Genomic DNA, 12344 nt, shown 5'->3' with positions numbered 1-12344 from the left:
ATATAAACCTAGCAGTGGCATTCCTGAATCAAAGGGGATATACAGTTCTATAGCTCTTTGGGCATAGTTCCAAATTACTCTCCAGAATGGTTGGATCTTTTCGCAACTCTACCAACAGTGGATTAACAGAAGGACAAAAATTGAGTGAAGAAAACAACTCGTTAAAAAATGTAATTGGCCAAATGGAAAAGGAAGTACAAAAGCTGATTGGGGAAAATAATTCCTGAAGATTCAGAATCGGGCAGATGGTAGTTAATGACTTGATGAGACAACAGGAAGAAGTAAAGCAGAATCAAAAGAATATAAAAGTAGAAGAAAACATAAAATGCTTCTTCAGAAAAACCAGAGACCTGGAAAATAGATCCAGGAGGGACAATTTAAGAATAATTGGACTACCTGAGGACCATGATAAAAAAAAAATCCTGGACAGCATATTTCATGACATTATCAAGGAAAACTGCCTCAATGTCTTAGAACCAGAGGAAAAAATAGTTATTGAAAAAATCCATTGATCACTTCATGAAAGAGACCCCAAAAGGAAAACTCCAAGGAATATAATAGCCAAATTCCAGAATTATCACATAAAGGAGAAAATACTGCAAGCAGCTGGGAAGAAACAATTTAAATATGAAGGAACAACAATCAGGATTAACAGGATCTGGCAGCTTCAACATTAAAGGATTAAAGGACTTGGACTATCCAAATATCCAAAGGAACTGGGATTATAACCAAGAATGTACTACCCAGCAAAATTAAACATAATTTTTCAGGGGAAAAGATAGGCATTCAATGAAATAGGGGACTTTAAAATTTTCCTAATGAAAAGTCCAGAACTGAACAGAAAATTCAGTCTACAAATATAAGATTCAAGAGAAGCATGAAAAGGTAAAATGGGGGAAAAAACAAAATATGTTATTCAATAAGGTTAAAAAATATTTACAGCCCTACATGGAAAGAAGATATTTGTGACTCTTAAGAACTGTTTCTTTATTAAGGCAGATAGAAGGAGTACACAGACAGAAGATGTGGGTATAAGTTGGTTCTGATGTGATGATATTAAAAAAAACCTTAAGGGGTAACAAAAAGGATTATTCTGGGAGAATAGGAAAGGGAAGGGAGAATAGGGTAAATTACATCAGATGAAGAAGCACAAAAGACCTATTACAATAGAGGGAAAGAAGGAGGGGTAAGAATTATTTCAACCTTACTCTCATCTGATTTGGCTCTAAGAGGGAATAAGAGGGAACTCACTATTTGACAAAAACTGCTGGGAAAACTGGAAAATAGCATGGCAGAAATTAGGCATAGACTAACATCTTACACCATACACCAAAGCAAAGTCAAAATGACTACATGATCTATACATAAAGAGTGATACCATAGGCAAATTAGAAAAGGAAGGAATAATTTACTTGTCAGATCTATGGAGAGGGGAAGAATTTATGACCAAAGATGAGATAGAGAACATTATGAAATGCAAAATGGATCATTTTGACTACACTGAATTAAAATGTTTTTGCACAAACAAAACCAATGCAAACAAGATTAGAACGAAAGCAGAGAGCTGGGAAAAAAAATTTACAGCCAGTGTTTCTGATAAAGGCCTCATATCTAAAATATAGAGAACTGAATCAAATATATAAGAATACAAGTCATTCCCCAATTGAGAAATGGTTAAAGGATATGAACAGGCAGTTTTCAGATAAAGAAATTAAAGCTAACTACAGCAATATGAAAAAATGTTCTCAATCACTACTGACTAGAGAAATGCAAATTAAAACTGCTCTAAGGTACCATGAGGTACCTATCCAATTGGTAAATATGATTTTTTAAAAAAACAAAAATGATAAATGTTGGAGAAGATGTAGGAAGATTTGAACACAAAGCACTGTTGGTAGACCTGTGAACTGATCCAACCATTCTGGAGAATGATTTGGAACTATGTCTAAAAGGCTGTGCATATACCCTTTGACCCAGAAATACCACTACTATATCCAAAAGCAATCATTAAAAAGGGAAAAGGACCCACATGTACAAAAATATTTATAGCTTCTCTTTTTTGTGGTGGCAAAGAATTGGAAACTGAGGGGATGCCCATCAATTGGAGAATGAATAAACAAGTTGTGGTATATGAATGTAATGGAATACTATTGTGCTATAAGAAATGATAAGCAGATGGATTTCAGAAAAACCTGGAAAGACCTACATGAATTGATGCTGAGTGAAATGAGTAGAACCAGGAGAATATTGTACACAATATCAACAACATTGTGTGATAATCAATTGTGATAGCCTTACCTCTTCTCAATTCCAAAAGACTCATGATGAAAAATGCTCTCCACATTCAGAAAAAGAACTTTGGAGTCTGAATACAGATTGAAGCTTACTATTTTCACTTTTGTTGTTGTTGTTTATTCTTTCTTGTGTTTTTTCCTTTTGTTCTGATTCTTCTCTTACAACATTACTAATGTGGAAATATATTTAAAAATAAATGAGATCATATTTGTGGAAAAAAAAGTATACTTCAATCTGCACTCAGAGTTCATCAGTTCTCTCCCTGGAGGTAGGATAGCATTTTTATTATGGGTCCTTTGAGTCTTAGATCACTGTCTGATCAGAATAGCTAGGTCTTTCATACTTGATCATCCTTACAATATGCTGTTACTATGTGCAATGTTTATGTTTTCTTGTTCTGCTCACTTCTATAGTATTCTATTCTAATCATATACTACAACTTGTTCATCCATTCCCCAAAGTGAGGAGCATTCCTTCAATTTCCAATTCTTAGCCACCACAAAAAGAGTTGCTAGAAATATTCTATATAAATAGATCCTTTCCCTTTTTCTTTGATCTGTTTGGGATACAGACCTAGTAGTGGTATTGCTGGATCAAAGGGCATGCCTTTGGGCATAGTTCCAAACTGTTCTCCAGAATGGTTGGACTAGTTCACAGCTCATGTGTCCCAATTTTTCCAACACCCCCCCCCCAGCATTTGTCATTTTCCTTTTCTGTCATATTGGTCAATCTGATAAGTGTGAGGTGGTACCTCAAAGTTGTTTTAATTTGCATTTCTGTAATCAATAATGATTTTGTGCATTTTTTCATGTGACTATTGCATTTTGATTTCTTCTTCTGAAAATTGCCTGTTCATAACTTTTGGCCATTTATCAATTTGAACATGGCTTATATTTTGATAAATTTGGTTTAGTTCCCTATATTCTTGAGGAATAAGGCCTTTATCTGAGACACTTGCTCTAAATTTCCATGAAACCCCAGTTTCCAGCTTTCCTTCTAATTTTGACTATATTAGTTTTGTTTCTGTTAAACCTTTTTAATTTCGTGTAATCAAAATAATGTATTTTACTTCTCATGTTCTACTCCATCTTCTATTTGGACACAAACTCTTACCCTATCCATAGATATAACGGGTACATTTTCCCCATGGTCCCTTTATTTACTTATGATATCACCCTTTATATATAATTCATTTATCCATTTTAACCTTATCTTACCATGTGGTATGAACTGTTGATTTATGCCTAGTTTCTGTCAAACTGCTTTCCAGTTTTCCCAGCAACTTTTGTCAAATAATGAGTTCTTAGGCAAAAGCTTGGATTTTTAGGTTTATTAAACACTAGATTACTATGGTTATTTACTGCTGTGCTGTGTACCTAATCTATTCCATTAATCAACCACTCTATTTCTTATCCAGTAGCAGATTGTTTTCATGATTACCACTTTACAATATAGTTTGAAATCTAGTACTTCTAGGTTGCCTTCCTCTACATATTTTTTCATTGCTTCCCTTGATATTCTTGACCTTTTGTTCTTCCAGATGAATATTATTATTAGTTTTGCTACTTCTATAAAATAACTTTTAACAGTTGGCATGGCACTGAATTAGTAAATTAATTTTGGTAGAATTGTCATTTTATTATATTAACTCAGCCCACCCATGAGCAATTAATATTTCTTCAATTTTGTAGATCCGTCCTTATTTGGGTTGTTTTGTAATTGTCTTCATACAGTTTGTTCCCCGGTTTGTTTTGGCAGGTAAACTCCCAAGTATTTTATATTCTCTGCAATAATTTTCAATGCAATTTCTCTTTCTAGCTCTTGCTGCTGGACTTTGTTGGTAATAGATAGAAATGATGATGATTTTTGTGGATTTGTTTTCTATCCTGCCACTTAGCTAAAGTTGTTAGTTATTTTCACTAGTTTTTTAGTTGATTCTCTAAGGTTCTCCAAGTATGCCATAATATCAGCTGCAAAATATGATCATTTTGTTTCCTCATTGTCTATTTTTATTCCTTTAATTTCTTTTTCTTGTTATCACTATAACTAGCATTTCTAATACAACACGGAATAAAATTGGTGTTAATAGACATCCTTGCTTCACCCTTGATCTTTTGGGGAAGGATTCAATTGTGTCTCCATTATAGAGAATACTTGCTCTTGGTTTTAGATAGGTACTACTTATCATTTTAAGAAAAGCTCCATTTATTTTTAAACTTTCTAGCATTTTAAAAATAGGAATGAGTATTGTATTTTTTCAAAATCTTTTCTGCATCTATTGATATAATCATGATTTTTGTTGATTTTGTTATTAATATGGTCAATTATGGTTATAGTTTTCCTAAGATTGAACCAGCCCTGAATTCCTGGTATAAATCCAACCTGGTCGTATGCATCTTTGTGATATAGTGCTATAATTTCCTTGCTGATGTTTAATTTACATTTTGCATATTCAATAAAAATATTAGTATATAGTTTTCTTTCTCTGTTTTTGCTTTCCATGGTTTAGGTATAGGAACTGTATTTGTGTTACAAAAGGAATTTGGCATGATTCCTTCTTTATCTATTTTTGCCAAATAGTTTATAAGTATTGGGATTAATTCTTCCTTAAATTTTTGGTAGAATTCCATTTTAAATCCATTTGGTCATTGGGATTTTTTTTCCTAAATGAGCTCATTTATGGTTTGTTCAATTTCTTTGTCTAAGATAGGATTATTTAAGTATTTGATTTATTCTTTTAATATGGATAGTTTATATTTTTGTAAATATCAATTTCACTTATATTATCAGTTTTACTTACATATAATTGGGAAAAATAACTTCTAATAATTGTATTAATTTCATTTTCTTTGGCAGTATATTCACCCTTTACATTTTTGATACCTGCAATCTTACTTTCTTCTTTCTTTTTTAAAAATAAAATTAATCAGGCAGCTAGGTGGTGCAGTGAATAAAGGACTGGCTATGGATTCAGGAGGTCCTGAGTTCAAATCCGGTCTCAGACACATGACACTTGCTAGCTGTGTGACCCTGGGCAAGTCACTTAACCCTCATTGCCCTACAAAAAAAAATTTTTTTTAATTAACCAGTGGCTTTCTTTTGCTGGCTTTCCCCCCACATTTAAAAAAAAATACTTTCCATTTTATTACCCTCTGCTTTGATTTTCAGAATTTCTTTTCTGGTGTTTAATTGAGGACATTTGATTTGTTCTTTTTCTAGTTTTTTTAGTTGCATGGCCAATTTATTGATATGTTCTTTTTTTCTTTTATTGATGCCTGTGTTTAAAAATATAAATTTTCCCCTAAGTAGTTTTGGCTGCATTCTAAAAATTTTGCTGTGTTGTCCAATTGTTGTCATTTACTTTAATGAAATTGTTGATTGTTTCTATGATTTGTTCTTTGACATCCTTAGAACTAAATTATTTAGTTATTAATTTGTAATCTATGCTTCCTTGGCCATTTTTTGAATGTAATTTTTATTGCATTATAATCTGAAAGGGTGGATTTATTATTTCTGCTTTTGTGCATTTGGTTATGAGGTTTTTTTTGCCCTAAAAATGATCAGTTTTGGTGAAGGTGCCATATACAGCTAAGAAAAAAGGTATACTACTTTCTATTTCCATTCAGTTTTCTCCAGAGGTCTATCGAATTTAACTTTTCTAAAATTATATTCATCGGGGGCAGCTAGGTGGCGCAGTGGATAGAGCACCGGCCCTGGAACCAGGAGTACCTGAGTTCAAACCGGCCTACAGGAACTTAACACTTCCAGCTGTGTGACCCTGGGCAAGTCACTTAACCCCAATTGCCTCACTAAAAAAAATAAATAAAAAAATAAATAAAATAAATAAAATTATATTCATCTTCTAACTTCTTTCTAATTTTTTGGTTAGATTTATCTAGCTCTAAGAGGGGAAATTTGAGGTGCCCCACTAGTATACTTTTTACTGCCTATTTCCTCTATAATTCATTTAACTATTTCTTTAAGAATTCATATGCTATTCGGGCAGCTAGGTAGCACAGTGGATAAAGCACTGGCCCTGGATTCAGGAGGACCTGAGTTTAAATCCTGGCCTCAGACACTTGATACTTACTAGCTGTGTGACCCTGGGAAAGTCACTTAACCCTCGTTGCCCCACAAAAAAAAAAAAAAAAGAAATTCATATGCTATACCATTTGGTACACGTTTATTTCATTGTCTATGGTGTCTTTTAGCAAGATGAATTCCCCTGCTTATCTCTTTGATTAGGTCTATTTTGCTTTTGCTTCATCTGAGATCATGATTGCTACCCCTGCCTTTTTTACTTCAGCTGAAGTATAATAGATTCTACTTTGGCCCCTTATTTAACTTTGTGTGTCTCTTTGTTTCAAGTTTGTTTCTTATAAACAACATATTGTTGGATTCTGGTTTTTCTAATCCATTCTGCTATCTACTTCCATTTTTATGTATGAGTTCATGATAACTACTGCACATTTCTCTCCTTCCCATTTTCTTTCTGTTTATTCTTCTTCTCTTTTTTTATCCTGTCTTCCCTGTAAGTTTGTTTTGCTTCTGACCACTGCCTTCCTTTATCTGCCATCTCTTTTATCACTTCCCTCCCTTTCTCTTATCCCCTTCTCTTCCTACTTCCCCATTGGGTAAGATAGACTTCTATAACCCAATTGAATGTGTGTGTGTGTGTGTGTACACACACACACACACACTTCCTTCTTTGATTCAATTTAGATGAGAATGAGGACAGGGCGGCTAGGTGGCGCAGTGGATAGAGCACCAGCCCTGGAGTCAGGAGTACCTGAGTTCAAATCCGGCCTCAGACAACTTAACACTTATAGCTGTGTGACCCTGGGCAGTCACTTAACCCCAATTGCCTCACTAAAAAACAAACAAACAAACAAACAAAAAGATGAGAATGAGGTTTCAGCATCACTCTACTACCATTTTTCCCCTCCACTGTAAAAGCTCTTACTTGCCACCTCTTTTATGTGAGATAATTTTCCCCATTCTTCTTCTCCCTTCCCCCTTCTCCTAGGGTATCCCTCTTTCTTGCCCACCCATTTTTTTTACATCATCCAAACATAATCAACTCTCTCCCATACCTTCTATGTAGAATCCTTCTAAATGTCCTAACAATGATGAAGTTCTTCGGAATCATGGTATAGAGTTAAATTCTTAGAAGAAGTAAGAATTAAGTTCTTGGAAGTTATGTTATATTGCAACCTAGGAGTCATCCTGGATTCCTCACTATCTCTAAAGCCACCCCTCCAATATTTTATGAAAGCTTGCTGATTTCATCTTTACTACATATCTCCAATATAACCCCTTCTCTGACACTGCCACCACTCTGGTGCAGGCCCTCATCACTGATGTCTGGATCACCAGTCGCCGGTGGGTCTGCCTATCTCAAGTCTCTCTCCATTCTAATCCATCTTCCATTCATTCACTAAAGTAATTTTTCTAAAATGCAGGTCCAATTAGGTCCACCCAACCCCTACCCCCCACAATAAACTCCACTGACTTCCTGTTGCCTCCAGGAACAAATATGCTCTGTTTGACATTCAAAACCCTTTATGACTTAGCTCCCTGCTATCTTTCAGTCTCAGTCTATGATCCTATGACAGTTGGCTTTTCTTGTTTTGTACATAGTTGGCACTTAATAATTTCTTTTATTGTTGAATGGAGATTCTAGGCAGTTCTACTGAAAAATGTAATTAAGACAAGGCTGAGGTTTATCTGTACCTGTTTTCACTTTTTTACAAGGTTATAAACTAGAAAGTCTTCATATACATCTTGTTTCTGCCTTCCACCATCTAGACCAAAAACTTGATTTTGGAATTTATCTAATTTTCTCTCTTAGGGAGCTGTCCCTTTGTTTTCAATGAGTGTTTGAACATAAAACTGCATTGAATGAGAGAAAACAATAGAAGGGGGAGAGATTAGTGGTTGGGCAAGAGTAATTAGCTGGGGAAATTTTCTAAAAGTAAGATGATTTTCAAGAGGCTCATTCAAATAACCACATCATACTGAAATGTTCTTAGTAGGAAGTGACTCCAATAAATTTAAGGGGTTAAGGTAACTTATCTTATCATCTCTTTTCATTCCCTTCTCCCTCTAGCCTCTTATTGAGTGCTATCTCTATCTTCTCACCAATTGTAATGTCTTTTTTTCCTCTAGTCTGCCTTCCAGATAAACCCCCATAGTGGGACAGCTACATTGTCTGGAGCATGTTTCTCTGCGGGCTGTACTGATCTAATTAAGCATTGGAAGATATTCAAGCAATTGCCAGCACATCTGTGCCTGGAAATTTCTCGAGTTGTCTTTCTGGCCAAGGCTGTTGCCACCCAACAGCTGTGAGCAGCTGTGTGCAGAGCTGTCCCCTCAAGTAACAAGCAGGCATCACCCTCGTGGTAAGCTTGCATCAGTAGGCATTGACTAATAGACAGCTTCCCAGTATCTCCCCTAAGTAACTCTTGTCAGTAACTAAGTTGATGTTTTGATGACAATGTACCATTCAGGCTCCAATGGGTGGCTCCACCAGCATTCACAAATCAGGACTGAGCAAAAATAATGGCATGAGTTCACAGTCGCAGGTAATTAAAGCTACACCCAAGCTGATGCAAGTGTTATTTACTCTTCATCTAACCTGCTACTCCCTGCATTGTGACATTCATCTTTAACCAATATTTAAAGGAGCACCCAGTGTTCATAATAAAAATGCTAGGTTCCCTGGGTAAAGGTAACAATACAGGATAGGTAGGTTTCGCTGTTTTGAGCAGTGAGAAACTGTAAAATCATTCACTTACCCTTAACTCTGGTTCTGGTCAGCAGATACCTTTTTTTTTTTTTTTGGCAGGGCAATGGGGGTTAAGTGACTTGCCCAGGGTCACATAGCTAGTGTCAAGTGTCTGAAGCCAGATTTGAACTCAGGTACTCCTGAATCCAGGGCCGGTGGTGCTTTTATCCACTGTGCCACCTAGCTGCCCCTAGCAGATACCTTTTTAAAAGACTTTAAATATGTTGTGATTGTCTTTCTTCTGGTTTCTACAGTGTGTATAGAGTGCTCTATCTATACCATTACCCTAATTTCATAAAACCCAAATCACTTCATAGAATTTGTCTATAATGACATGAAATTCAGTGGAGGAGGCTAAAAGAGTTAACAGACAACCCATCAATAGTAGCTAGAAGGGTTAACAGAGAAACTTATATCTAAGTTTTTATCAACAGTAACCAAGAGGGTTCAAGTCCCTATCAACCAACAATATCAACAGAAGCTTAGGGAAGGTAACCAGGGACTATTAGCTATTTTTAAATTAATTAATTATTTTTTTTTAAGTGAGGCAATTGGGGTTAAGTGACTTGCCTAGGGTCACACAGCTAGTAAGTGTTAAGTGTCTGAGGCCAGATTTGAACTCAGGTACTCCTGAATCCAGGGCCAGTGCTCTATCCACTGCACCACCCAGCTGCCCCACCATTAGCTATTAATAGCCATTAATATACCTAGAATGACAGGACACCTAGAAACCAGATCTTAAAGTTAAAGAGATATCATAAACACAGTGGCTCTGACAAGTTTGAGCATTTCTTTATGAACATGCACAGAAAAGACCAAAGTGTCCTTAGATTCACTTTATGACATGTAAACCCCAAAACACACCTCCTAGGAAAAAGGTACCTGGCTCAGGGGTTAGGGATAAGACCTCCCTAAGATAATGAGGAGATAACATACTTTTTTTACACTATAAATATAACCATTTTTCCATCTCCCAAAATGAGGACACATCTCTTTGGGCGCTTCTCCCTGTAGCCTCACAGTATTCTAATAAACTTGGGAAAACTAGTCACTGAGTTTTGTAATTCTTTGGGATGCTTCTCAATCAATTTGATCAGTTAAATCCCTCCCCACATCAATCTGACTACAAATCCAGGATCCTCCCATTATACTTTCTTTTAAAAAATTTGTTATTTTAATTATTTTCCAGTTACATATTACATGTAAGGATAGTTTTCAACATTTGTTTTCACTGGATTTTTAGTTCCAAATTTTTTTCTCCCCCGCCCCTTCCCTCCCTCCTCCCCAAGACAGAAAGCAGTCTGATATAGGTTGTATATGTACAATCACATTAAACATATTTCTACATTAGTCATCTTGTGAAAGAAGATAAGAGCACCAAGGAAAAACCTCAATGAAGGAAAAAAAACCAGTCCAAAAGTAGAAACACCATGATTCAATCTGCATTCATAATTCACAGTTTTTTTCTGGATGTTGAGAACATTTTCTATCACAAGTTCTTTGAAACTGTTTTGGATTATTGCACTACTGAAAAGAGCTCATCATTTCTTACAGCACAGCAGCATTCCATTACATTCATATACCACAACTTGTTTAGCCATTCCCCTATGGATGGGCATTCCCTTGATTTCCAAATCTTTGCCACCACAAAGAAAGCTGCTATAAATATTTTTGTACATGTGGGTCCTTGTCCCTTTTCTAGGCCTCTTTCTCCCCATTATACTTTCAAACAATTTCTGCCTTTAGAATTAGGCAGTCCTGGTAGATTGATTTATAGTATCATATAGTGGTGCATCATTCTGTTCACCTAGAACCTTTCCTGCACAAAGTCAGATATTTTTGAGTCAAATGGCTGGCTTGGTCTAATAGGTTCTAGTCAAACTTTATGGGCTTCATTCCACCAGGGCTACTGAAGCCAAGCTTAGTTATACTGTTTGCATCAGTGGTGACAACAAAACAGCTAGCATTTATAAAGAAATTTAACATTTTCAAAGGCTTTACATAGATTGTTTCACTTGCCATACCTCATTAATATCAACTTTTGGTGGCTGGGAGGAGGGTAAGAAACTGAATTTTTATCTGAGAGAGATCCATCAATAACTTGGAGTGTATGAACTTGTTATTTTTTTTTCTTTTTTTTCTTTTTGCAGAGTAATGAGGGTTAAGTGACTTGCCCGGGTCACATAGCTAGTAAGTATCAAGTGTTCTGAGGCCGGATTTGAACTAAGGTTCTCCTAAATCCAGGGCCAGTGCTTTATCCACTGAACCACCTAGCTGACCCAACTTGTTATTTTTTTTTAAAATATTTTGATAGCTGTATTTCACTATACCAGTAACCCCTTTTAATCCCATGAATTTCATTTTATACATTAAAAACACGATTACAAGATCATCAGACTGTCAAAAGGGTTCATGACACAAAGAAAGGCTAAGAACTAAGAAAAAAATTTTTTTTTTAATTTTAAAAAGAAAGGTTAAGGGGGCAGTTAGGTGGCACAGTGGATAAAGTACCAGCCCCTGGATTCAGGAGAACCCGAGTTTCAAATCTGGCCTTCTGAGGTCCTGCCACTTGACCACTTACTAGCTGTGTGACCCTGGGCAAGTCACTTAACCCTCATTACCCTGCAAAAAATAAATAAATAAAAATAAAAGAAAGGCTAAGGACTCTTGACCTTCAGGCTCCTTTAGGGATTCTACCAAATGATCAGCAGGACAATGGGGCAAGGGAAGCTGGCATCTCCCCCAACACAGGCCTACTTGATAACAACCCTAACTGGAATAGCTACTCAGCTCTTAGAAGAAGAAAGGGCTTTATGGGGCAGCCAGGTTACAACCTAGTGGGTTGAGTGCTGGACTTGGAGCCAGGTCAGACTGCAGCTCAAATCCTGCCTCAGATCTTAATAGCTTTGTTATCTCACTTAACTTCTGTTTATCTCAGTTTCTTCAACCAGGAAATGATAGTATCTATTTCCCAATGCTGTTGTGAGGATCATATGAGATGCCATATGTAAACTTCTTTGCAAAACTTAAAGCACTATACACAAGTTAGCTTTTAATAATTTTCATAATTATTGGTAGTAATAGTTAGCATTTATATTAAATGTGTTTAGTATTATTCATCTGCCCTCTCCATGTAAGGAGATATAAAAGGGAATGAGGTGCTCTACCTTATGCAAGCTTGTAGTGCTGGGGCTTGGGCAAGGATGGGCCTGAAAAAAGAAGAAGGATTTCTAAAAATCTTGAGCTAAAGCTAAAAATCCCT

General features: G+C 35.9%; 1 pseudogene; it reads left to right on the top strand.

Annotated features, from left to right (window-relative positions):
• LOC122747306 overlaps nucleotides 1-8643 on the top strand; it is a 75197-nt pseudogene extending 66554 nt beyond the window's left edge.
• The last annotated feature ends 3701 nt before the right edge of the window (nucleotides 8644-12344 follow it).

The sequence above is a fragment of the Dromiciops gliroides genome, chromosome 3 (assembly GCF_019393635.1).
Source record: "Dromiciops gliroides isolate mDroGli1 chromosome 3, mDroGli1.pri, whole genome shotgun sequence".
Lineage (NCBI taxonomy): Eukaryota > Metazoa > Chordata > Mammalia > Microbiotheria > Microbiotheriidae > Dromiciops > Dromiciops gliroides.
The sequence above is the reverse complement of the archived record's forward strand: the minus strand, read 5'-3'. Positions and strand labels throughout refer to the sequence as shown.